The sequence below is a fragment of the Eleutherodactylus coqui genome, chromosome 2 (genome assembly GCF_035609145.1).
Source record: "Eleutherodactylus coqui strain aEleCoq1 chromosome 2, aEleCoq1.hap1, whole genome shotgun sequence".
Lineage (NCBI taxonomy): Eukaryota > Metazoa > Chordata > Amphibia > Anura > Eleutherodactylidae > Eleutherodactylus > Eleutherodactylus coqui.
The window spans coordinates 324,238,084-324,263,311 of NC_089838.1; the positions used below are offsets into that span (position 1 = coordinate 324,238,084).

Consider the following 25,228-nt stretch of genomic DNA (forward strand, 5'->3'; position numbering starts at 1 on the left):
CTGCAGCCGCTGTGGTGGCTTCTGTGGCCGGACGATCTTCCCAACTGTCTCGCTCATCCCTGACGTATGCCAGAGTCTTCTGAAAGGTGTCCCATGTTTCTATCTGCTGCTGTACCTGAGAAAAGTATTAGGAGACTTATATCTTGAATGCACCTCATAGTTCTAATGACCTGACAGCATCACAGACCCCTCAAATACTGTAAATTCAGGACACTAGACCTTTGGTTGGGGACAGACATAATAGTGATGCATAAATGCTATCACATGACGGCCCTCTAAATGAGGCCATATTTGGAATCTGTATGACATGGATCCCAAATCCAGTCCCACTGTATTTCAATGGGGCTTTGTGCAGAATTGGCTTAAAGGGGTTGTCCCGCGGCAGCAAGTGGGTCTATACACTTCTGTATGGCCATAATAATGCACTTTGTAATGTACATTGTGCATTAATTATGAGCCATACAGAAGTTATAAAAAGTTTTATACTTACCTGCTCCGTTGCTAGCGTCCTCGTTCCCATGGAGCCGACTAATTTTCGCCCTCCGATGGCCAAATTAGCCGCGCTTGCGCAGTCCGGGTCTTCTGCAGTCTTCTATGGGGCCGCTCGTGCAGAATGCCGGCTCCGTGTAGCTCCGCCCCGTCACGTGCCGATTCCAGCCAATCAGGAGGCTGGAATCGGCAATGGACCGCACAGAAGCCCTGCGGTCCACTGAGACAGAGGATCCCGGCGGCCATCTTCAGCAGGTGAGTATGAAGACGCCGGACCGCCGGGATTCAGGTAAGCGCTGTGCGGGTTGTTTTTTTAACCCCTGCATCGGGGTTGTCTCGCGCCGAACGGGGGGGGGGGGTTAAAAAAAAAAAACCCCGTTTCGGCGCGGGACAACCCCTTTAAGTTTTTAGAGTTTACAATGAGTGGTTCATGCCGATTGTGTTTCTGAAGTTTATTCATGACCGGGAATTGGTTATTAATTCTATTTACCTTTAGAGTAGCGAATTCCTGGATTATGAGATGTCCTTGAGAACAGCTGCAGTTGTAACTGGCGGACATATAATCATAGAAACTGGAACAGTGAGATATCGTCTGAGATCCTGAACCATTTAAAGGGGTTGTCTGGTCACCAGATTACATTTCATGTAAAGGTCCAAGGGTACTGAAATAATAGAGAGCTCTCGTCAGCCCACTGCTGCGGTCCCACCATTCTCCCGGTTTTTGTTGTGGAAGATGATGTCACTCACTGGTACCTGACGGCTGCAGCGCCATCGTTCTGAACTCCTGGCATCATGGTGCCCAGGAAGTCAGCGCTGCTTGAGCTGTAAATGTGGAAAGCTCAGTCTTACAATTAGAGGGCCAATACATGTAACCGTTTGTCCTGGATGTTGCCGGGGTTCAGTTATGTGGTTTTTGGCTCCGTGGCTTGCACAGGTGCACCGCGTGGCTATAATGTGCTTCACCCGTACAAGCCACATCACAAAACTAAGGGCGCTTTTACACGGGCTGATAATCGTTCAGATTCTAGCGATTTGGCAAGAATCTCACCAATTTTCAATCAGTCTAAATGCCCCGACTGAACGATAAGTGATAATTCGAAGAAGAGGGAATCCCACCCAGCACCTCATGCATGCAGCAACACCAAGTAAAACATTCAAGACTCCAACAGCAGCGATCTGGGAGGGATGAGTAAAAAGATAAATGACCACCATCCTCTAGCAAGAGTGGCTGGTACTAATGTGCCGCAGATCGGTGGGGATTGGCTGACTGGAGAACTTTACACCCAGCCAGCCCACTCATCCCACACCTGTGGAAGTGTGGTCTTGGAAACCCATATAGAACAGGTCCCAGGAGAACACCGTGACTTTACACACTGCTAATATATTGTGCTTTGCGGATTCAAATCCCATCCTTGTTGATGTGTTCTAATAAATAAACAGAAAAACCTTGAGATCTAGACTGACGCAGGCTGGCATTACACGGGCACCGTTAACACTTATGTATTAGCGCTAATTGCTGGGCTGCACCCATGCTTGCAGGTTCAGCCCAGCAATTATCAGGAAAATCAATGGTTTCAGCCGAGCCCCGCAGAATGATTATCAGGGAAGGGCTTGAAATATAAGCCCTTCCCCGATAATCATCAATAAGTGGTGAAAAAATAAAAAAAATTATTACTCACCTCTCCTGCGCTCAGCCGCGTCCTCCTGCTGGCTCCCCGGCACTGCTATGAAGCTCTTTCAGCAATCTGGGATTTAAAAATCCCCGCCTCCTGAAAGGGCTTTGCAGATTGGCTGAGGGCTCAGCCAGTAGCAGCTACTGCTTAGCTATTGGCTGAGCACTCAGCCAATCACACATAGCTTTTAGCTATTTATCCAAACAATGTCCTTTGAGTGATAATCGCTGCATGTAAATGCTACCATCGTTAGCTTTTCGGCTGATCAATTATTTTAAGTTCAGCACAAAAACCATCATTCGGCCGGCCAGCTGGTAGCAGGAACCGCATGCTGTGATTTTCTGCGGGGGCACTGATAACATTGTTTTTTGCCTATCATCTCAACGACAGCACACCTGAGATTGCCTCCCCCCTTTCCCGCCTTCCTCAGTGTTTTTCCTGTCCCGCCAGGAAGCAGGTATGCCAGAGAGGTGCTGGGGGCTGGAGCTCCTAGCTGCAAGAGAAATGCATACTGACAGCGGGATCAGAGTCAGCAGGACGTGGTGGAGGGCGTGGATTAGTGGCAGAGCGGCAAATTCAAAAATATAAAGGAATCTGACAGAAGCAAAAGAAATGGACGTCAGTGTTTGGATCCTGCAGTGTTCAGGACCTTTATCCAACATATCCGCAGTACTTCATGGCATGAGTACTCCACTATTCAACGTAGCCGACCCGGCTACTACCTCGGGGGTCGTAAGTAGCCCGTTGGGTAAAAAGTTGCTGCATAAAATGTATGTGTGGGAAGTCTATGCATTTATTGTGCCTCTTTTTTCTTGTTGTCAGGGGGAAAAAAGGAAGCAACCACAATAGTCTGTTCAAAAAAATGCGCGGCAGGCATAAAAAAAGCTGCCGTCCGCATATGACAAATCCCTTCTGTATTGCTAAAATTATTAATGAAGAGTCTTGGGGATTTATGCATGATATTAAATCCTTGATTAGGGAAGAAGTCCGCTGGGCCTTGCAAGAGGCACGTCCATCTGCAGCCTCTTCTCAGAAACGACAGAGGGGACCAAGTAGTCCCTATGGATTCTCTAACTCCGAAAAAAGTTCCTTAAACTCGGACGAACAAGCAGACCCTGCAGAATCCTCTGGTGAGGATGACTATAATTTTTTTTTAATTTAACCCCGAGGATATAGCTGAGTTAATTAACGCTATTAAGGCTACATTAAACATGGAGGAGCCCAGAAAGAAACGCATGATACAGAACGAAGTCTTCGGTGGCCTGGGGGAGAGGCACAGGCATACTTTTCCTGTTCAAATCAACGTGCAAAAAATGATTGAAAAAGAATGGAGCAGGCCAGACAAAGGCTCTTTTTCTTCCAGGGGTATCATGAGGTGCAGCCCCTTTGCAGAAGAGGTCTGTGCAGACTGGAAAGAAATCCCTAGGGTAGACATTCCCATGGCTAAGGTGGCCAAACGTACGACTCTACTCTTTGAGGACGCCACCCAGTTGAGAGACCCAAGGGATAGGAAAGCAGAGAGTCTCTTTAAAAAAACCTGGGAGGCAGCCTCCAATATGTTGAGGCCAGGAGCGAAAGCCACTTGTGTCGCCACAACACTAAATGTGTGGCTAAACCAGTTAGAGGTGCACCTACTAAACAAGACCCCGAGAGACCAGATGCTGGAGTCCCTCCCGATGCATCAGCAGAGACGGTCAGGTTTTCCGCACGCACAGCGGCGCTCTCAAATTCAACTAGGAGAGTGTTATGATTGAAGTCATGGTCAGGGGACCTGGCATCCAAGAGCAAGCTATGTTCCCTGCCCTTCCATGGCCAATTCCTGTTCAGATCTGATTTGGACAAGATACTGGAGAAGGTGGCAGACAAAAAGAAGGGGTTTCCCAAAGAAAAACAGCCTAGGAATAAAAACCTTTTTCACACGACAATTCAGCAGGCACGTAAATGGAAGAGGGGCCGTTGGAGCTAACCCAAAGGGGGTAGGGGAAGAGACTTCCTCTTTAACCCTCACCAGGGGGAGGCCTCTAAACCCAGGCCCTGGCACCATCTCTGTGGGAGCAAGACTAAGGGTCTTTGCGAGCTGGTGGGCCCATATCTGCGGGGATACCTGGATTCCTAGTGTCTTGCCTGAGAAAATGTACTAACTACAACAGGATCAGCCAGACAATTGAAACAGCTTCAACGAGCAGTAAGAGCTACTACAAATAGGGGCCGTAATACCGGTCTCTCAAGAACGGGGACCAGGGGGCCACTACTCCTGTCTATTTTTAGCAAAAGAAACCATGCGGAAGGATGATAAACCTGAAACCTTTGAAAATCCATATAAGGTACAGAAAATTCAAGATGGCGCCAATAAATTCAGTTACAAAGCTAATAAAGAAGGGAGCGTTCATAGCGTCCATAGACCTAAAAGACTCATATTTTCATGTGCCGATCCATGAGCACTCCCAAAGGTATCTAAGGTTTGCATTATGCATGAAGGGAAAGATAAGCCATTTCCAGTTTACCTGTCTCCCATTCAGGATATCCTCTGCTCCCCCGCATCTTCACCAAAATTATGGGGGAGCTAGTAGCCAGCTTGAGGGAAAAGTCAATCTTGATCATACCATAACTAGACGATCTATTGGTAGTAGCAGACTCCAAGAAGCATCTGGGGGATCATTTGGCAACAGTACTCCACCTCCTCCAATATCTGGGGTGGATAATCAACTAGAAAAAATCAGATACGACTCCCAGTCAGAAGAAGGTTTTTCTTGGATTTCTTCTGGACTCAGAAAATCAATGCTCCTTCCTTCCCTTAACAAAAGCGCAGAAATTATGCTATCTAGTAAAAAACTTCCTGAAACACAAAACTCAGCAATGAGGTTGTTAGGGAAACTCATGTCATGCATCCCGGCGGTGGCGTGGGCCCAAGCCTGGGCAAGAGTTCTACAAGCAGAAATCTTGGCGTCATGGGACAGGAAAGAATCGTCCCTGGACAGGCGGATGCATATAATCAATACAATAAGAGTTTCTCTGACCTGGTGGCTCTCAACTCAGAACCTTTCAGGAAACATTCACTGGTCACATGATCCAGTGATATGCATCATGATGGATGCCAGTGCAAGGGGCTGGGGAGCGCATATAGGAGATCTGTATCTTCAGGGGGCATGCTTCCAAGGGGTAAGAGAACAGTCCTAAAATGTCAGATATCTGTAAGCGATCTTGATGACCATTCAGAAGATCAATGGGGTAGTCCAGAGCAGGCATCTGGAGATTCTATCGGACAACACAATGGCAGTGGCCTACATCAGACATTAGGGAGGGACAAGATGTGGGGCCCTACGGAGTGTAGCACAAAAGATCTTCCTGTGGGCAGAAAGAAACATCTTGTCAATCTCAGCAGTCCATCTAAAGAGAGTCCTAAACAGGGAGGCGGACTTAGGCAGACAACAAGTTCATTCTGGGCAATGGTCTCTTTCACAGGAGGTCTTTAATGCACTAACAATTAGGTGAGGAGTGCCGCACATAGACCTCTTCATGACAAGGAAGAATCGCAAAGTAAAAAGATTCTTCTCACTCAGTCCAGGAGACTACCCGGCGGCAATAGATGCCCTAACACAGGACTGAGGTCAAGGACTGGTCTACGCTTTCCCTCCAATTCCATTGATTCCGAGGGTTCTGCAGAAGCTCTCTCCCAGAAGTGCACCCTGATATTAATCTCTCCCTTTTGGCCAACAAGGAGGCCTGGTTCAGGCTTCTAAAGAGTCTAAGTTGGCAGGTTCCAGTCCCACTGCCAGTACATCCAGACCTCCTAACTCAGGGTCCTTTAAAGCACCCCGAACCTGACAAGCCTATACCATATAAACTTTGAATTTTGAGAAATCCATGTTACTAGGACGAGGTTTCTCCTGAGAGATAGTGAGCACATTACTGCTCAGTAGGAAGGAATCGGCAAACAAAATGTAACAAAAAAGCTGGAACAAGTTTGTAGCTGGGTGTGGGGAAAGGGCAATCATTTTTTCCTCTCCCAATATCCCCAAGATCCTGGAGTTCCTTCAGGGGGGTCTGGACAAGAATCTCTATCCAAACACCTGGAGGGTCCAGATAGACGGCCTAACATTGGTGCCAACCCCGCCGCTCTGGTTATCACAAGCCTTGTTTGCTTCCTCCTGCAGCGGTCACATGAATTATTTACCCACATGACCACTGCAGCCAATAGGAGGCTGAACAGGGATGTTATCAGTAAAGTCCTGTAAACCTGTCAGGGGCTTCATCACTGGGACTACTGGTCTGGTGATGTCAGTTGCCATGGTACCTGATTGTCTTATTGTGGTCCTGCGCCATGGTGAGTATATAGTTTTAGGCAATGGGAGCCCCAAACTATTCAAAAAAATGCTGCACCATCAATGTGGTGCAATTGTAGCAAGTCTGAATCCAGATCAGAAGGTTGATTGAAAAAAATGATGTGATTCACTAGAAAGTTACATGTTGGAAGAGGGCGGAATTGGGTCAAAGTCAAAATTTCTAAAGCAAATTATCTTGAAAATTTTACAGCTGATAACTTGCCATCTGACCTTAGCTGTATGAGGAGTGGTGAGTCGTTGACCGTATTCAGCAATGTTTTGACAGTGTTTCCGAACTTGTATGAAAAAGTCAGGTGAACCAAAAATGATTGAAGACGCCAACGATACACCACGAGGTCTGATGGCATCCTGGTTTCTGAAAATGTTTCAGGGCCCATTGCTTAAAAGAACTGTCAGACAATTTTTGCAAAGGTCACATGACACCAACATGATATGGAGTCAAATGCACTATCATGCACCAAAAGGTCAAATCCAATTTTTTTTAACTTAGACCCTATTCAGCAACTTTTTTGACCAGGTTTCTGTAATCGATCATGAAAAATCACCTGACCCTGACATGGTTCAAATGCACAACCTTCCATTCAGAAGTCATACATGCCAACATTGTGCTATGAAGTCACAATGAGGCCGGTTTCACAAAGGCAACAAAATTGCGTGATTTTCTTGCGATGCAACAGTGCTGCAAATCACATGTATGTGAAGCCGATGCTTTCCTATGGGTTCCTTCACATTAGCGATGTTTTGTAGCCTGCGACATTGCAAGGAAAAAAATTGCTGGTTGCTAGATATTACCAGAATTTGCAATGTTTTGTAACCCATGTTTCCCTGTGGAGCCTTCCTTTCTGTTGCATCGCATCACATGAAAACATGCGATGCAACTTTTACAGTTGGAAATCCTACTGTAAAAGCCCTAAAATAAGCCCTAGTTGCATAGAAAAAAAAACAAAAAAACCCAAATATATCACCTAACAGCCGCTGTTCACTCCATCACATCTTCTCTGCAGGTCCCCGACCCTTGCTTGTAGTATTCTCTCAGTGCTTCCTGGTCAGGGGTTCAAATTCCCCACCTCCAGGAAGTGCTGGCTGTAATTGGTTCTCGAGCGCCACAGCTTAGCCAATCGAAACCAGCGCTTTATGAACCAATCACAGCCATCCATTGAATGGCTGTGATGAACCACTTAGTATGTTAGGCTGAAGGGAGACAATGTCCATCCAGTTCTGCCTGTTTCCACTCCCCCCTTGTTGATACAGCTGAAGGCAAAAAAACCCAATGAAGCAGAAGCCAACAGCCCATTGGGGGAAAAATTTCTTCTCGACTCCATTATGGGAGTCAGAATAATCCCCGGATCAATGTTTTGAAATTTCCTACCTGACTCTAAGATGTTGTAGTGCTTGAGGGGGTTTAAAGAAGGACAACAAAATTAATAAACTGAAATTGCAGTAAAAATGGCACAATTTAGAACTGCATTTTCTGAACGCGTGTGTGAGAGTGGCCTTGGGCTGTGTTCATGTTTTTTGTTGTACTTTTGAACTAAATTTAAAAAAAAAAACACCAAAAAACTGCATGCGATATTCAAAGACCACATACGGTTTTAAGAAACTGCATACATTATACATGTGTTTTGATGCATTTTTAATTGTGTGTAAAGTGTGCAATTCTTTACAGTGTATAAAGGGAGATGTATAACTTTTACCAGTCATAGATAGATAGAAAGCATCTATCTCATGTCTCTTCAAGAGTTTTTTTTTTACCCAGATACACACGTTTTTGCCCAGACAGTCGTCTCATTTTACATATCCGCCTATTATGTAGCACAGTGTCAAATGCTTTGGAAAAATCCATATATACGAGATCAATAGACTCTCCCAGGTCCAGCTTAGAACTTACTTCATTGTAGAAGCTGATCAAATTGGTCTGACATGATCGACCTCTTGTGAACCCATGCTGATGAGGAGTTATACTGTTGTTTTCCTTGAGGTATTCCAGGATGGCATCTCTCATAAACCCCTCATTTATTTTTCCAATTATTGAAGTGAGACTTACCGACTCCCTTCTTGACCCTTTTTGCATAGTGGAACCACATTGGAAATATGCCAATCCAGTGGTACAACCCCTGTCCCAATAGTGTCCATAAATATAAGAAACAGCGGTCTGTCTATCACGTCATTTAGCTCCCTTAGAACCCTTGGGTGTATTCCATCTGGGACTGGTGATTTGTCGACTTCAATCTTTTTTAACTAGCTTTGCACTTCCTCCTGAGTTAGGCAGGTAATATTTTGGGGGGTCGTTTTATCCCTCTGCATCTTGTATGACATATATTTTTCCTTCATGAATATACTTGAGAAAAAACTATTTAATAAATTCGCTTTCCCCTCATCATCCTCTATGGTTTCTCCTGCATTATTTGTTAAAGGGCCAGTGCTCTCAGTGCAAATCCTTTTACCGTTTATAAAATTAAAAAATAGTTTAGGGTTATTTTTGCTCTCTTTGGCGATCAGTCTTTCTGCCTCCTCCTTTGCAGTTTTGATCTTTTCCTTTACATAATTAGTTTTTTTACCCTGTATGTTTTTAGCGCTTCTGCACTGCCCTCTTGTTTTAATAGTTTAAACACATTCTTTTTTTCTCTTATAGCCCCCTTATAGTCTTGTCGAGCCACATTGGTTTCCTTCTACTGGTAGTTCTTTTATTTTTAAAGGGTAGGAAGTGCTCAAATGAGGTAATTAGGATGTTTTTAAACTTCTCCCATTTGTCGCCTACACTATTATTTTTGAGGATGCTGTCCCAATTAATGATACCGATAGAAGTTCTGAGCTGGTCAAATTAAGCTTTAGTAAAGTAGGGTGAACAAGGTCGGATGCTGACTGAAATGTGTTCCAAGTTTTTATTATGCTGTGATACTGATTATTAATAAAGGCTAAAGATTTTTTCCATAGGTGGACTTTTTTTTAAACTAAAATTCCTTTAGTAAAGTTCAGTGTTTTTGGCGCTCCCTGATGAGGCTTTTTGTTGAATGACCACTGTAAATTAATTATATTGTGGTCACTAATTCCCAAGTGTCCCTCCACCTGCACCTCCATGATTCTGTACGGTTTGTTAGTTAATAGTAAGTCCAGGATGCCCTCCTTCTAGTTGGCTCCTGCATAGGTTGGGTTAGGTAGTCATCTTTATTTGTTCTCAAGAACTTACCACCCTAGTGAGATTCACAGGTTTCATCTTCCCTTATTATATATGGATAATAACCCCCCCCCCCATAGCCATGTTTCCGTTATTCCTACTATATCGTAATTTTCTTCGGACATTCTCGCTTTTAGCTCGCCCACTTTACTGATCAGACTTCTTGCAGTCGTTGTCATACAATTTATATCGTTGTTGTTATTCTTTATATTCATTATGCCACTTATGGTCCTATTAGCTGTTCCATCAGCTCTAACTGCACTAACCCCACCACCGTTCGACCCCCTATTCCCAATGCTTGGTCCCAGGTCACTGTCTACACTGTTTTCTCCCCTCTTATGCTTTTTGCCACCAACCCCCCCCCCCCCCGTCCCTAGTGTAAACACTTCTCTAACCTTCTAGTTATCTTCTCCCCTAGCACAGCTGCACCCTCCCCATTAAGATGCAGCCCGTTCCTACTGTAGAGCCTGTAGCCGACAGCAAAGTCAGCCCAGTTCTCCAAGAAGCCACAGCCCTCCTTCTTGCACTAACTCTTGAGCCACTTGTTTACCTCACAGTGGAGTGGACAGCGGCTGTTTGGGAACGTATCTTTATTTTTTTTTATGCAGCTAGGGTTTATATTTCAAGGCACGGCTTGAATCCCGGCAAAAGAGCGCTACAAAATTGCACGACTTTGTAGCGACACAAAAACATGATATCGCACAGACCACAGATGCAATATCGCTGTGATTTTCACGTGACGATATCGCGTCGCCCATGTGAAAGGGGCCTAAAGGTCTGTCAAAATTTCAGGACCAGTTACTTAAGATATATTTGTCAAAAAGTCTATTGCCTGAAGTATATTCATGATTCGAGCAGCTTAAAAGATTCTATCCTAAAAGGAGGAAAGGACTCAAAATTTGCCACCCTAACCCCGTAATGACCAGGCCAAATCTGACACGTGTCACATTAACATAGAATAACTCTGTAAAGGTTTTGCATATCGAAGTGATTCTGACATTGTTTTTTCGCCACATATTGCCCTTCATTAAGGTGGTAAAAATAGACCAATAGAATTTATGTATATTTATTAAAAGTACCAAAATTGGGAACATTTTGAAAATTTAACTGCAACGTGTCAAACATGTGCAAACATACTGTACAAATATTTGATGAGATGTATACTTCCACCTGTTTACTTTATTCTGGAAGCACAATTGAAAAACTTTATTTTTTTAAAGCAACTTAGGAGACATACAAATCTAACATTAAAGGGATTTTCCGTGGACTATACTATTGATGACCTATCCTCAGGATAGATCATTAACAGTTGATTAGCTGGGGGACCTTGACCGATCAGCTGAGCGGGTGCATGCTGTCAGTCACAATAAAACAAAAGTCGGAGCAAAAGCAGCAAAGTCTCTGCCCAGATCTCTGTGTAGTGGCCGGACCTTGTAACTGCAGGCACGGCTCCCATTGACTTCAAGGTTAAGGAAAGTTGGTGAGCTAAAAAGGCTATAACATGAAGACAAACTCTACCTTTCTATTGAAAGAATAGGGATTGGGTGAAATTGGCAGATGGAGGGCCATATGGGTACGAGGGTGAAATATTCAGCAGATACCAATGTGATTTAAAGACGCATTCTTCTGATATGGAGACAGAAGATCTACGTTATGCAAAAGGTCACAGGAATAACTTTGACCCTATTCAGCACTCTTTTCGACCATGTACCCGATCATAAAAAAAAATCAGTTGACCTCGACGTGATTTGAACACGCAACCTTCTGATCTGGAGTCAGACGCGCTACCGTTGCGCCACGAGGTCAAAGCTGTAGATAAAGTTAGTCACAGTTTCTGGAATAGTTAATAAACATATATTACACTATTTGATAATTGTGTAAAGTGCAGTTATGATTCCAGCAGCTGCGTATTCCCTATCCTAAAAAGACAAAAAGAGGCCAAATGAGCAAGCTGAAGGAAAGCTGGTGTCCTAAAAAGGCTATAACACGAAGACAACCTGTACTCTCTCTGTAGAAGGAATAGGGATTGGTTGAGATTGGCAGATGGAGGGCCATGTTTCTGCACTGGTATGAGGATGAAATGGTCAGCTGATATGGAGACAGAGGAACTATTTTGCGCCACAAGGTCAAAGAATTTTTTAACTTTGCTCTTATTCAGCATTCTTTTTGACCATGTTGTTGGTGTGTTGTCTTCCTGGTACTCGAGTTCGACACATTACGGATCGGGTTGACTGATTACTGAGAAGGGCTGGTGAGGATCCAGCGGTCATGGTACACATTGACACCAATGACAAATTCAGAGGTAGGTTGATGGTCCTTAAAAATGATTTCAGGGAACTAGGATGTAAGCTTAGGGCAAGGACCTCCAAACTAGTGTATTTTGAAATACTACTGGTACCACGTGCCACACCAGAAAGGCAGCAGGAGATTAGGGAAATAAGCAAGTGGCTCCAGAGTTGGTTTAAGAAAGAAGGATTTGGGTTCCTGGGATGACTTTGCAACTATATACGCCCCCCGTATCAATATTACATAGAAGTTTTAGAATTATTTTTCATGGAGCAACTTACCAAAAAGAGCAGTGGATAGAAAGCTTTTCAGAGGTAGCGTGGCCGAGCGGTCTAAGGCGCTGGATTAAGGCTCCAGTCTCTTCGGGGGCGTGGGTTCGAATCCCACCGCTGCCAAGAAGTTTTTGACTAAACAGCAATACCGGACTTCCTATGTGATTACAGAATTACAATTTGCTACTGATTTTAATGAATACTCGAGAAAATACAATGTATTATTCCAAGTGTGGATTGTGCATGACTTGTATATCTGCAGATTTGTTTTTGTAGGTCTCAGTTGTGCACCACCCCCTCAAGCCTGCAGTAGGCATAATATAGTGTATCACTTGGAGAGTTCCTTTAAGCTAAAATATGTTCACTTTTTATACTGGAAACTGACATTTAGGTGGCAATAGCTTAAAAGGGTTGTCCAGCTGTAAACTGTCGCTGGTCTGTCTGCAAGATAAGCCATAAATAGGGGCTCCCTCTGATCAGCTGTTTGTTGGATCAGTGTGATTGTGCACTGAGCTGATTTCTGCAGGAAGCAGAAAGCTCTGTTTGCACTTTAGTGGCCAGGTTTGGTATTGCTTGCTAAACTCCCATTCACTTCAATTGGAACTTTGTCTGTAATACCAAGCCTGGCCACTGCAGTGGAAATGGAGCTATCTGCTTCCTGCAGAAATCAGCTCAGTGCACAAGCACACTGACCCATTGGCACAGCTGATCAGAAGGTGCCCCAGGGGGCAGAAAACCTGTAATCTACTATTGATGGCCTAATCTTCAGATAGGCCATCAATAGTTTACAACTAGACAACCTCTTTAATCCCTTAATGACGCGGCCCCTTTTTTCCCCCCATTTTCATTTTTTCCACGCCCCTTTAAAAAATCGTAACTCCTTTATTTATCCATCACCGTCGCTCTATGAGGGCTTGTTTTTTGCGGGACGAGTTTTATTTTTCAATGGTGCCATTTATTGTACCATATAATGTGCTGAGAAACTTTTTAAAAATTCTAAGTGGAATAAAGTGGAAAAAAACGACATTCCGCCATCTTTTAGTGCGTCTTGTTTCCACGGCGCACAAACTGCAACAAAAATGACCTGATGACTTTTTTCTATAGGTCAGTACAATTACCGCGATACCAAACTTGTGTAGTTTTTTTTTTTTTTGCTGTACTACTTTTATTTTTTTTCAAAGACATTTAATTTTTTAAAATTATTTTCTGCCGTCATCATGTGCGCGCAATAACTTTTTTATTTTTACGTCAAAATAGTTGTGCGAGGGCTCATTTTTTGCGGGACGTCCTGTAGTTTCCGTCAGTACTAATTCGGAATACATACGACTTTTTGATTGCTTTTTATTGCATTTTTTTCTGGGAGACAGGGTGACTGAAAAAGTGCATTTCTGGCCTTTTTTTATTTTCAGACGACGTTCACTGAGCGGGGTACATAATGTGTTACTTTGATAGATCGGACTTTTACGGACGCGGCGATACAAAATATGTATTTTTGTTCTATGATGTAGATTTTTTGATTATAGATATGGCAAAAGGGGGGGATTTAAACTGTTTAATTACTTTTTTTTTTTTACAATTAATAAAACTTCACTGATCTTATTTTTACCTTTTTTTTAGCCCCCCTGGGGGACCACAACTAGCAATGCTTTGATCGCTCCTGAAGTATAGCATTACATCGTACTGCAATTTGACAGGAAGTCTATAAAGCCACCTCACAGGGACGGCTAAATAGGCAGTCTGCTAAGGCAGCCTTGGGGCCTTTCAGAAGGACCCCAGCTGTGATGACACCCATACGGCTCCCTGCAAATTCACGCGGGGGCCGTTCGGGGTATTTAAAGGGTTAATAGTTGCAATTGGCCGCTTGAACAATTGCAGCTATTGTCCGCAGGTGTCAGCTGTGATAAACAGCTGACGCCTGCGCTATATGAAGAGAGGTCACACCGCGATCTCTCTTCATACATACCTCACACCTGCATGATGTAAATGTACATCATATAGCAGGAAGGGGTTATTAAACTACCTTTCAAAATCGTAAGGCCCCCGAGTTTAATTTAAAGTGTGCTTAAATAAAAAAAAAACACTCCATACTCCCCTCCTGTATCGCTCCCCGGCAGCTGTAATGGGGGTGCTTTTCTCTGCTGACTTCCATGTTGTGAGGTCATGTGACAATCACAAGATCGCTGCAGACATCCCTGGCCTCAGTGTTAGTCAAGCTGAGAATGTCCGCAGCGATCATATGATTGTCACATGACCGCACAATACGGAAGTTGGAGGTCAGCGGAGGACAGTGTGCCCATTACAGCTACCAAAGGCAAATATGGACTTTTTATTTATGATTAAATACGAGGGGACGCCGTGGGCATTACTACTAAAAGCAGACACTACAATTACAAGGGGGCATTACTTCTAAAAGGGGGCACTGCTACTAAAAATGGGTCTCTATTACTAAAAGATGCCTGAGAAAGATCACAGCGGATGATCGAAACGTCGCAATTTTTTTCTATGTGGATCATGAATAAAACCCTTTTTCTGGACATCTACTGGTAAGAGGATCTATTCCAGTGTGCTGCCTTCCTTATACTTATTTATTACTAAAAGGGGCACTACTTCTAAAAGTTGACAAGCTGCAACATTATTTTTGAAAAGGGCCTCAATGTGGTGCAAGAGTAGCCAGTCTGAATCCAGATCAGAAGGCGGAGTGTACAAATCAGGGGTTCACTGGAATGCTACATGCTGAAGTATGGAAACATGTTGAAGGAGGGTCAAAGTCAAAATTTCTTAAGCAAATTATCTTGAAAGTTTTACAGACGACACTTGCCATCTGACCTTAGCTGTACGGGGTGGGGTAAGCTTTGACCGTATTCAGCAATGTTTTTGACGGTGCTTCCAAACTTGTATGAAAAGTATCAGGTGAACCAAAAGTGATTTGAAGACACCAGGACCAACTGCTTAAAAGAACTGTTAGACAATTTTTGCAAAAATCACATGACCCCAACATGATATGGAGTCAAATGCACTACCATGTGCAAAAAGGCCTGAACTCGATCGTGAAAAGGTCAGCTTGACCCCGATGTGATTTGAACACGCAACCTTTAAATCTGGAGAAAGAAAAAAATGGACGTGTACCTCTAGTAGTGACCTACAATCCACAGGTGGAGGTACGAAGGAAGACTGCAAAGAAACCCCACCATACCTACAGAAAGATGACCACCTGAACACCATATTACGGGACCCTCCCCTTCAGTGCTACAGGAACCTCCAAGTCTGAGGAACTTTATAATCAGGAGTGCATTGTCCTCGGTCATACAAAAAGGAACCTATCCCTGTAAGGTAAGGAGCTGCAAGACCTGCTCACATTTACTGACTGCGGACAGGATACGGAAGGACTATAAGATCCCGGGGTACGGTCACATGTTCCACATCTGAAGTTGTGTACCTGATGCAGTAAATGTCCGGCTGGGGGCCTTTATGTTGGGAAAACAGGACAAAAACTGAGAGCCAGGATGAGATGTCATGGCCACACAATTACAGACGGAAAGACTGAACTACCTGTGGCAAAAAAATTTTTGTGGTCATGGACACAGCATAGAGCAGATGAGGGTTATTATACTGAAGGGCAATTTCAAGTCGCAGCGTCACAGAAGAATTACGGAGTACAAATTTATGGTCATGTTTGACACCCTCAAGAATGGATTGAACCTCAGCCCGGGATTCTTACATAAGTGGATAATATAAAAAGATCTGAAGGACGTCAAGAGGGATGTCCTCCTCTGAAACATAATTTTTTTTTTTCCATTTGCTTTGAAACTTCATAAAAATTCAAAACTTGACTTGTAATAATGTTGCCATCCACTAGGTGGTGCTGCGTCTCCTTCCATGTGCAGATTGAAGGAGAGATAAGACACATCATAAAACTATCCTGAGCTCAGTGGACTGATTTACGATGTATGTCTCAGCTCTGTTTGTTTGTTTTTTTAAGTTTTGAGTGCAAAATAGTCTTGCTGTAACATCATGTATTTCTCTCACTGGGAACAATCACACGTTGCTCTACTGGCAACACCGGAGCAAACGTTTTTTTTTTTGTTTATATCTGGAGTCAGACGCGCTACCGTTGCGCCACGAGGTCAAAGTTGTAGATAAAGTTTGTCACAGTTTCTGGAACAGTTAATGAACATTTATTACACTATTTGCTAATTGCATAAAGTGCATTCATGATTCAAGCAGCTGCGTATTCCCTATCCTAAAAAGACAAAAGGATGCAAAATGAGCAAGCTGAAGGAAAGCTGGTGTCCTAAAAAGGCTATAACACGAAGACAAGCTGTACTCTTTCTGTAGAAGGAATAGGGATTGGTTAAGATTGGCAGATGGAGAGCCGCGCATCCTAATGGTCCCAGCACCAATATCAATACTACCGTGTTTCCCCAAAAATAAGACAGTGTCTTATATTAATTTTTGTCAAAAAGGTTTAACTTTTTTACATGTATAGCTGCCTGGACACTATTTAAATTGACTTTTTAATTAAACTGTTAGCAGGGCTTAATTTTGGAGTAGGGCTTATATTTCAAGCATCCTCAAAAAAGCCTGAAAAATCCTTTTGCATTCTCAAAAATTCTGGAAAATCATGCTATGTCTTATTTTCAGGGTATGTCTTATTTTCAGGGAAACAGGATCAATAATAAGTTTAGAATTATTTTTGATGGAAAAAAGTTTCAGAACAAAGCAGTTTAATGAGGGGTCACGACAGGTAGCGTGGCCGAGCGGTCTAAGGCGCTGGATTAAGGCTCCAGTCTCTTCGGGGGCGTGGGTTCGAATCCCACCGCTGCCAAGAGTCTTTTGGAGGTTTACAAACAGCAGAGCTTGCATGACTTCTGTATTTGTAGATTTTTTTTTGTAGACCTGAGTTGTGCACCGACCCCTCAAATCTGAAAAAGGCATAATATAGGGTATCCCGTTTAATTGGAGAGTTCCTTTAAGATAAAATATGTTCACTTTTTATACTGGAAACTACCATTTATGTGGCAATAGCTTAAAAGGGTTGTCAAGCTGTAAACTGTCAATGGTCTTTCTGCAGTATAAGCCATAAATAGAAGATTGGTGGGGATCCATTGCGTGGGGCTCCCTCTCATCAGCGGTTTGTTGGGTCAGTGTGTTTGCTCCACCAATACTTTGGTGGAACAAACTTCGAGAACAGGGCAGTAGAAAAAGGGGTTTCCAGAGGTAGCGTGGCCGAGCAGTCTAAGTACTATAATACTGCCCCCTATGTACAAGAATATAACTACTATAATACTGCCCCCTATGTACAAGAATATAACTACTATAATACTGCCCCCTATGTACAAGAATATAACTACTATAATACTGCCCCCTATGTACAAGAATATAACTACTATAATACTGCTCCTATGTACAAGAATATAACTACTATAATACTGCCCCCTATGTACAAGAATATAACTACTATAATACTGCCCCCTATGTACAAGAATATAACTACTATAATACTGCCCCCTATGTACAAGAATATAACTGCTATAATACTGCCCCCTATGTACAAGAATATAACTACTATTATACTGCCCCCTATGTACAAGGATATAACTACTATAATACTGCCCCCTATGTACAAGCATATAACTACTATAATACTGACCCCTATGTACAAGAATATAACTACTATAATACTGCCCTCTATGTACAAGAATATATGTACTATAATACTGCCCCCTATGTACAATAATACGACTACTATAATACTGCACCTATGTACAAGACTATAACTACTATAATACTGCCTCCTGTGTACAAGAATATATGTACTATAATACTGCCTCCTATGTACAAGAATATAACTACTATAATACTGCCCCTATGTACAAGAATATAACTACTATAATACTGCTCCCTATGTACAAGAATATAAGTACTATAATACTGCCTCCTATGTACAAGAATATAACTACTATAATACTGCCTCCTATGTACAAGAATATAAGTACTATAATACTGCCTCCTATGTACAAGAATATAACTACTATAATATAGCCCCCTATGTACAGGAATATAACTACTATAATACTGCTCCCTATGTACAGGAATATAACTACTATAATACTGCCCCCTATGTACAAGAATATAACTACTATAATACTGCCCTCTCTGTACAAGAATATAACTACTATAATACTGCCCCCTATGTACAAGAATATAACTACTATAATACTGCCCTCTCTGTACAAGAATATAACTACTATAATACTGCTCCTATGTACAAGAATATAACTACTATAATACTGCTACCTATGTACAAGAATATAACTACTATAATACTGCTCCTATGTACAAGAATATAACTACTATAATACTGCTCCCTATGTACAAGAATATAACTACTATAATACTGCCCCCTATGTACAAGAATATAACTACTATAATACTGCCCCCTATGTACAAGAATATAACTACTATAATACTGCCTCCTATGTACAAGAATATAACTATTATAATACTGCCCCCTATGTGCAAGAATATAACTACTATAATACTGCCCCCTATGTACAAGAATATAACTACTATAATACTGCTCCCTATGTATAAGAATATAACTACTATAATACTGCCCCCCTATATACAAGAATATAACTACTATAATACTGTCCCCCTATGTACAAGAATATAACTACTATAATACTGTCCCCTATGTACAAGAATATAACTACTATAATACTGCCCTCTCTGTACAAGAATATAACTACTATAATACTGCCCCCTATGTACAAGAATATAACTACTATAATACTGCCCTCTCTGTACAAGAATATAGCTACTATAATACTGCTCCTATGTACAAGAATATAACTACTATAATACTGCTCACTATGTACAAGAATATAACTACTATAATACTGCCCCCTATGTACAAGAATATAACTACTATAATACTGCCCCCTATGTACAAGAATATAACTACTATAATACTGCCTCCTATGTACAAGAATATAACTATTATAATACTGCCCCCTATGTGCAAGAATATAACTACTATAATACTGCCCCCTATGTACAAGAATATAACTACTATAATACTGCCCCTATGTACAAGAATATAACTACTATAATACTGCTCCTATGTACAAGAATGTAACTACTATAATACTGCCCCCTGTGTACAAGAATATAACTACTATAATACTACCTCCTATGTACAAGAATATAACTACTATAATACTGCTCCTATGTACAAGAATATAACTACTATAATACTGCCCCCTATATACAAGAATATAACTACTATAATACTGTTCCTATGTACAAGAATATATGTACTATAATACTGCCTCCTATGTACAAGAATATAACTATTATAATACTGCCCCCTATGTACAAGAATATAACTACTATAATACTGCCCACCAATGTACAAGAATATAACTCCTATAATACTGCCCCCTATGTACAAGAATATAACTACTATAATACTGCCCCCTATGTACATGAATATAACTACTATAATACTGCTTCTATGTACAAGAATATAACTACTATAATACTGCCCCCTATGTACAAGACTATAACTACTATAATACTGCTCCCTATGTACAAGAATATAACTACTATAATACTGCCCCCTATGTACAAGACTATAACTACTATAATACTGCTCCCTATGTACAAGAATATAACTACTATAATACTGCTCCTATGTACAAGAATATAACTACTATAATACTGCCCCTATGTACAAGAATATAACTCCTATAATACTGCCCCCTATGTACAAGAATATAACTACTATAATACTGCCCCTATGTATAAGAATATAACTACTATAATACTGCTTCCTATGTACAAGAATATAACTACTATAATACTGCCCCCAATGTACAAGAATATAACTACTATAATACTGCCGCTATGTACAAGAATATAACTACTATATTACTGCCCCCATGTACAAGAATATAACTACTATAATACTGCCCCCTATGTACAAGAATATAACTACTATAATACTGCCCCCTATGTACAAGAATATAACTACTATAATACTACCCCCTATGTACAAGAATATAACTACTACAATATTGTCCCCTATGTACAAGAATATAACTACTATAATACTGCCCCTATGTACAAGACTATAACTACTATAATACTGCTCCCTATGTACAAGAATATAACTACTATAATACTGCTCCTATGTACAAGAATATAACTACTATAATACTGCCCCTATGTACAAGAATATAACTCCTATAATACTGCCCCCTATGTACAAGAATATAACTACTATAATACTGCCCCTATGTATAAGAATATAACTACTATAATACTGCTTCCTATGTACAAGAATATAACTACTATAATACTGCCCCCAATGTACAAGAATATAACTACTATAATACTGCCGCTATGTACAAGAATATAACTACTATATTACTGCCCCCATGTACAAGAATATAACTACTATAATACTGCCCCCTATGTACAAGAATATAACTACTATAATACTGCCCCCTATGTACAAGAATATAACTACTATAATACTACCCCCTATGTACAAGAATATAACTACTACAATATTGTCCCCTATGTACAAGAATATAACTACTATAATACTGCCCCTATGTACAAGAATATAACTACTATAATACTGCCCCTATGTACAAGAATATAACTACTATAATACTGCCCCTATGTACAAGATTATAACTACTATAATACTGCCTCCTATGTACAAGAATATAACTACTATAATACTGCCCCTATGTACAAGAATATAACTACTATAATACTGCCCCCTATGTACAAGAATATAACTACTATAATACTGCTCCTATGTACAAGAATATAACTACTATAATACTGCCCCCTATGTACAAGAATATAACTACTATAATACTGCCCCCTATGTACAAGAATATAACTACTATACTACTGCCCCCTATGTACAAGACTATAACTACTATAATACTGCCCCCTATGTACAAGTATATAACTAATATAATACTGCCCCCTATGTACAAGACTATAACTACTATAACACTGCCCCCTATGTATAAGAATACAACTACTATAATACTGCCCCTATGTACAAGATTATAACTACTATAATACTGCCTCCTATGTACAAGAATATAACTACTATAATACTGCCCCTATGTACAAGAATATAACTACTATAATACTGCCCCCTATGTACAAGAATATAACTACTATAATACTGCTCCTATGTACAAGAATATAACTACTATAATACTGCTCCCTATGTACAAGAATATAACTACTATAATACTGCCTCCTATGTACAAGAATATAACTACTATAATACTGCCCCCTATGTACAAGAATATAACTACTATAATACTGCCCCCTATGTACATGAATATAACTACTATAATACTCTTCTCTGTGAAATAAAATATAAAAACAATTATAATGATAATTATTTCCTCTACAACAGCGATACATCCTACAGTTCTTTTGCAGTTTCAATTCTGGAATTGCTTCGATGTTACTACTTAGCAGGAAAAGGAGGGCTCGTCTGGGATTTGAACCCGGGACCTCTCGCACCCAAAGCGAGAATCATACCCCTAGACCAACGAGCCAGCTGTCTAGCCTTTTGACATCTGATGTTTGTCGAGCTTTGATAAATATCTGTTTACAGTAGTGTCCTGGGAACTCAAGAGGGTTATTTGTTAAGTCAAAAGTGGAGAGGGGTTGAACAAACCAAGATTCTGCAGCATCGTGTTGTACAGTATGGAAACTGGTTCTCTCCTCCGAGGCCTGATGAAAATACAGGATTCCCCAATATGGGGAAGAGCAGAGAAGGGGAGGGAGAGAACTTGGAGAACACGGTAGTAGAAAAAGAGGATTCTAGAGGTAGCGTGGCCGAGCGGTCTAAGGCGCTGGATTAAGGCTCCAGTCTTTTCGGGGGCGTGGGTTCGAATCCCACCGCTGCCAAGAAGCTTTTGGAAGCTGACAGTAATATCTGACTAAACTATATGGAAATTCAATTACACTTTTCTACTGCTTTTAAAGAACCCTCGAGGTAATCCCATGTGTTATTCCTAGTGCAGCGTTTGTATGAGTCCTATATTTGGAGCTCTTGGTAGGTCTGAGTTGTGCACCATTCTCCTCAAGCCTGCAGTAAGCAGAACATAGTGTATCGCTTTTAATTGGAGAGTTTCTTTAAGCTAAAACATTTTCAGTTTTTTTACTGGAAACTAACCTTTAGGTGGCAGGAGTTGTACTTTCTTCTATTTTCCAGGAAATGTTTAGATCCAGAAGATGACCCTGACATAAGAGTCTCTAGCGGTTCAGGAGGAGTTCTAAGCGTTGATAGTAAAACCTTTCCGCCACAGCAACATAATCCTGGGGTCTCCTGGGACCACTTTATAGTCCTGGGGTCTCCTGGGACCACTTTATAGTCCTGGGGTCTCCTGGGGCCACTTTATAGTCCTGGGGTCTCCTGGGGCCACTTTATAGTCCTAGGGTCTCCTGGGGCCACTTTATAGTCCTGGGGTCTCCTGGGGCCACTTTATAGTCCTGGGGTCTCCTGGGGCCACTTTATAGTCCTGGGGTCTACTGGGGCCACTTTATAGTCCTGGGGTCTACTGGGGCCACTTTATAGTCCTGGAGTCTCCTGGGGCCACTTTATAGTCCTGGGGTCTCCTGGGGCCACTTTATAGTCCTGGGGTCTCCTGGGGCCACTTTATAGTCCTGGGGTCTCCTGGGGCCACTTTATAGTCCTGGGGTCTCCTGGGGCCACTTTATAGTCCTGGGGTCTCCTGGGGCCACTTTATAGTCCTGGGGTCTCTTGGGGCCACTTTATAGTGCTGGGGGTCTCCTGGGGCCACTTTATAGCGCTGGGGGTCTCCTGGGGCCACTTTATAGTCCTGGGGTCTCCTGGGGCCACTTTATAGTCCTGGGGTCTCCTGGGGCCAGAAAGAAATCAGAAAACATAACTGTGAAATTACAGAATAATTAAAATTAAGGATAAGATAAACCCCGCTGGAACCGCACCCTTCTGGGGTGTACATGATTGTGGGTGATCCCAGAGACCCCAAATCTGAGCTATCGCCCAAACAGGGGCTCCTACCAATGGGAAGGGAACAAATAAAAAGGACAAATGGAACCCAGAGATGAGCATGCTGAGCCGAGGTCTGTCGGGGGAGATCGGGCACAGTTTGGGCTTGAGCCCCATTATGCGTGAGAATCTGCTGTTAGATCTGTTCCTTAAAGGGGTTTTCCAGGGAAATACTATATAATAGGGGATCGGCGCAGAGACTTCTGCTCCAAATACACAGAGTCAGAGCAGAAGCTTCTGCGCCAACCTCCGTATAGTGGACGGCGCTTGTAACTACAGGCACGGCTCCCATTGATTTCTGACAGCAGCATTTAAATCCCTCAAACGATGTTCTGGGGTCCTCTACGGCCCCCCGTGATGAGATCACAGGGAGCCATGGCAGCCGGGGGCCTTCTGAAAGACTCCAGGGCTGTCATGGCAGAATGCCTATCAAGCCATGCCTATGCGGTGGCTTAATAGAATGCCTGCCTGATCGCAGTATGAGGTCATACTATAGCATTACATCATACTGCAGGAGTGATCAAAGCATCGCAAGTTGTTGTCCCCCAGGGGGACTAAAAAAAAAAAAAATGTTAAAATATGATCAATAAAGTTTTATTAATTATTTTTTTAAAAGTGTAATAAAAAACAAAAACCTTTTGCCATATTTATAATAAAAAAAATCAAAAGAATAAATCAAAAATACATATTTGTTATCGCTGCGCCCCTAAAAGTCGTATCAAAGTAACGCATTATTTACCGCGCACGGTGAACGCCGTCAGACAAAAAAAAAATGCCGGGAATGCGCTTTTTGGGTCACCCCGTCTACAAGAAAAAAAGACGCAATAAAAAGCAAGGAGTCATATGTATTCCAAAATGGTACCAATGCAAACTACAGGACGTCCCGCAAAAAATGAGCCCCCGCACGACTATGTCGCCGGAAAAATAAAAAAGTTATTGCGCACAGAAGATGGCGGCAGAAAATAATTTTAATCTATTAAATATCTTTGAAGAAAAATAAAAGTAGTGCAGGAAAAAAACAACTATGTTCGGTATCGCAGTAATTGTACCGACCCATAAAATAAACGGATCAGGTCACTTTTGGTGCAGTTTGTGCGCCTTAGAGACGCACCGCAAGATGGCAAAATGGTTTTTTTTATCATTTAACTCCACTTCGAATTTTTTTTAAAGTTTCTCAGCACATTATATGATACATTAAATAGCGCCATTGAAAAATACAACTCGTCCCGCAAAAAACAACAAGCCTTCATACAGCGACGGCGATGGATAAATAAAGAAGTTACGATTTTTTTAAAGGGTCGAGGAAAAATGAAAAAAAAAAAAAAAGTTGGTCACTAAGGGGTTAAACCTCATCAAACCGTTAGATAAACGGAAAACAAAACCCCCCAAAAAAGAAGTGGCCCGTACGGGGATCGAACCCGCGACCTTGGCGTTATTAGCACCACGCTCTAACCAACTGAGCTAACCGGCCGGACGGCTCTGCTCACAGCTGACCTACATAAGCAGTAAACCGAGGCTCCTTATGCTGTTGTTACTCTTTGTTCCATCACTGGGACGCTCCGTGGCAGAGCGGCACACCCCGAGCTGTGGGGATGCGGTGATCACACATCTGTCTCTGTAGAGACAAGACCAGTAACCTCATTGACAAGACCTCCAGCCGCTCCCGCGCTTTTTTTGGTCACATGACTTTACGTCACAACACTGTCTTCATGCTGGAGCAATAAAGTATTGTTGAAACGCTTTTTCTGTATAAACTTTACCCATGGTGCACCGCGACTGTGATTTGCATAGAGGTTTCGCCCGGCGTCTATGGAGCCGACCTATACATACACAGTAAGGACATGTCACTAGGTTCCTAAGGCGACGTTACGTCTGTATGGCACTGCTGATGCGGCCATTTTAGA

The 25,228-nt window shown here is 42.0% G+C and overlaps 3 non-coding genes across 3 annotated transcripts; all 3 read right to left on the reverse strand.

The window, feature by feature from the left end:
* Positions 1 to 11,413: 11,413 nt before the first annotated feature.
* On the reverse strand, positions 11,414 to 11,485 carry TRNAW-CCA (transfer RNA tryptophan (anticodon CCA)). The gene has a single exon. It is a non-coding gene; the product is annotated as a tRNA-Trp (tRNA).
* Positions 11,486 to 21,771: 10,286 nt separating this feature from the next.
* On the reverse strand, positions 21,772 to 21,843 carry TRNAP-UGG (transfer RNA proline (anticodon UGG)). The gene has a single exon. It is a non-coding gene; the product is annotated as a tRNA-Pro (tRNA).
* Positions 21,844 to 24,721: 2,878 nt separating this feature from the next.
* On the reverse strand, positions 24,722 to 24,795 carry TRNAI-AAU (transfer RNA isoleucine (anticodon AAU)). Its single transcript has one exon. It is a non-coding gene; the product is annotated as a tRNA-Ile (tRNA).
* Between the last annotated feature and the right edge of the window lie 433 nt (positions 24,796 to 25,228).